The following is a 3,018-nucleotide window of genomic DNA, read 5'->3' as shown; positions in this document are numbered from 1 at the left end:
AATGCTAGAACCCTTCAATACAGTTCCTCAACCTTTGACACCCTCCCCCCCGCAACCATAGAATTATTTTTGTTGCTACTTTATGACTGTAACTTTGCTACTGTTGTGAATGGTAATAAAATGTGTTCTCCAATGGTCTTAGGCAACCCGGGTGAAAGGGTATTTTGACCCCCACCAGGGTCGTGACCCACAGGTTGAGTTCCACTGCCTTTAGGAGGTCCTAGAATAATTGCACCATCTGCAAACTAAGGTGTCTTTGCCACCTGCTTTCTATCCATTCTGTTCTGTAAATCAGTCGCATCTCCCTTCTCAGCAAACAAGCCCCTGGGGCCAGACAACAGAAGTGTTTCAACCACATCCCTGTCACAGCCCTGACCATAAGTCATTGTGCAAATTCACCTGTTGGAGTCTTTGACGTTGTCATATGGAGGAACGACACTTCTGGAGAGTCATCCTGGCACACCTTAGAGAGCTGTGACAAACGATGGTAGAGAGAAGAATACCCAAAGCAAATCAGCAGAGTTAATTTTACACACAAGCAAGGAAGCCCATGGTTTATTTATATTGTTAGAGTTCACAGAGCAGTCAGACATTACATTTAGAAGGGAAAGAAAAGGGGGCCCCGGAAGTAAACCTTATTGAGCATAAGCTATACAATAAATGTGCTTTTAAACTAGTTATTTAGTTGGCGTAGAAATAACGCTTACAGTATAAAGTTTCATATAGAAATGTCATTGTACCTTGCTTATACCCCTCACTATGCCCCCAACTCTTCTCCTACCTCTCTCTTGCTCCTTATTCCACCCAAATTGTTCTCCTAGCTGGTAATATGGTATGACTCTGAGACATGCAAAAGAAATTAGGTAACAATAAATTACACTATGTTATTAACTTGTAAGGGGTTACATTTTAGGTGAGGAAACAAAACCTTCCCAAGAGAAAGACAAGGAAGGATGTGTCTGCCACATGTGACATGGACATAGGAGAGGTGGACCCAGATCAAGGGAGTATGAGAACTTGGAGGAAGCGTCCATTGTGATCATAACAGTATAGGAGAAATTGATGCTAGTATAGAATAGTATACTATTCTATGTAGGACACTATAGAATAATGTAGTAAAAATGTGGCTGACAACAGGTTTGGTTGCTGGGAAAAGACACATATGTAAGGTATAGTGAATTGTATATATAGTGAAATATATATCACCACTACGCACTTCGCTTTAGTCTGATTAGAGGTCAGGAATAAGAAGTATATAGGGGTTCATGAAATTTTGGTTCATGGAAACTTAAAATGAGATCGGAAAGTATTAATTACTTATTCATTTTTGAAGCAATGCTAATCCACCCACATTAGTTTATACACATGTGGGATTCTTGTAATTCCATCCAAATGGAGTAGTGAATTGTACTATATGTCAAGCTGTCTCTGCAGAGCACCTCCACTTTAGTTGGTCAACCCACCACTGTCACATTCCTTGGCTAACTCAGAGCCGCATCAGCATCAGTGCTGGAATCCCTGCAGAACTCTGCCCCTCTTTTCAGAGGTTCCCTGCCATTATCTTTCCATGGTGAGTAGTTCTTGTAGGCCCACTCTTCTCAATACTCCTTGTCCTCTCTCACTCTTCCTGACTAGCATAACCTAGGCTATGACACTTTTCCAGGTCATCCTTTTATGCCCTCAACAGTTATAGGGTCAATGACAGGCATAATGGTTGGGACTAACTGTCATCCTCCAGGGTTGTTACTTTCAGCAAGGAACAAAGGGTATATTACAAGTGCCCAAAGGATCCCACAGGAGGAAGATGGAGGAATGTATATACCCAGGTTTCTAGGCCCTGTCACAGGGAGAGATCTTTGAAAGGAGAGGAGCCTAGTCATCTTTGTCTTGCAGCTCTGCCTCCTGCAGCAGCTTGTAGAAGGTTCCTGAAGAGCTCTCCTGATACAGCGCTTCCTTGGACCCCATCAGTCAGCCTCAAGCTGGGACTGTAACAACGGTGCCAAAAGGAAGAGACTCCATAGATTCCCAACATGCATAAGGCATTGATCATCACATGCCAGCAGAAGAAGGTGGTGACAAACATGATGTCACTGATGTCACCATCCTCCCACAGGAAGCCAGAGACTGGTCTAAAGAGAATGAAGGCTGCCTGAATCAGCCACGAGCCCATCATCAGGAACAGGAAGGTCTCTATCATCTTGAGGTGAAACATCTCAGGAGCCCACAGCTCTGCCGTCAACACCAGCATCAGCAGGAACACCACCAAGATGAGGAGAGAGTGAACCTGCAGCTCCACCCCAGATGATTCTTTAACGTGAGACACCAGCAGCAGGAGCAGCGCGTAGAAGCTCAGCACGGTAGCCCCTCTTTCTAGGAGCACGCACCTCTGCCGTAGCACGTTCTTGCTCATGACGTCTGCACAACCATCGAGGGCGAGGAGGATGAACATGGTGAGGTGCTGCCACTCCTGAGGGTACATAAACCTTGGAGGCATCCCTTTGTTAATCAACACCATCCCACCATCAAGGCAGAAGACCACATAAAATGCTAAGAGGGAGCCAGTCACTATCTTCAGCCAGCCTCCATATGATATTTTCAGCTTGGCACATCTCTTTTTATTCTTAGGAGAGTAGGAAACATACTCAGGAGAGTCACTGACTATCACGGCCTTGGAGACCAGTGTTGCCTGATACAGTCCATAAAAGAAAATGTATAAGCCTGGGTAGAAATGGCCGCCAAACTTTCCATTCCCCATGAAGTTATAGATCTATTTGTATAAAAAGCAAAGAACAAAACGCAAGATTTCTCAGCCCTCCTCTCATGGGCCCATCAAGTTTGTGTGCGCAGAGATAATGCCTACCTATTTTTATCATCTCCTTCTGCCCACCTCTGTCTCCCACAGAACGGAAAGTTCCAGACAGGAGCCCTACACCTTGAGTGAGGGGTGCCTCTTCATTGCGTTCCCTTCTAGTCCATGGTGAATTGACTGCTGCCAAAGGAGGGGGCGTGAATATTTCT

General features: G+C 44.9%; 1 pseudogene; it reads right to left on the bottom strand.

The window, feature by feature from the left end:
- Window positions 1-1,830: 1,830 nt before the first annotated feature.
- Window positions 1,831-2,755, bottom strand: LOC110287606 (annotated as a pseudogene).
- Window positions 2,756-3,018: the final 263 nt, after the last annotated feature.

Source organism: Mus caroli, chromosome 1 (assembly GCF_900094665.2).
Source record: "Mus caroli chromosome 1, CAROLI_EIJ_v1.1, whole genome shotgun sequence".
Taxonomy (NCBI): Eukaryota; Metazoa; Chordata; class Mammalia; order Rodentia; family Muridae; genus Mus; species Mus caroli.
The sequence above is the reverse complement of the archived record's forward strand: the minus strand, read 5'-3'. Positions and strand labels throughout refer to the sequence as shown.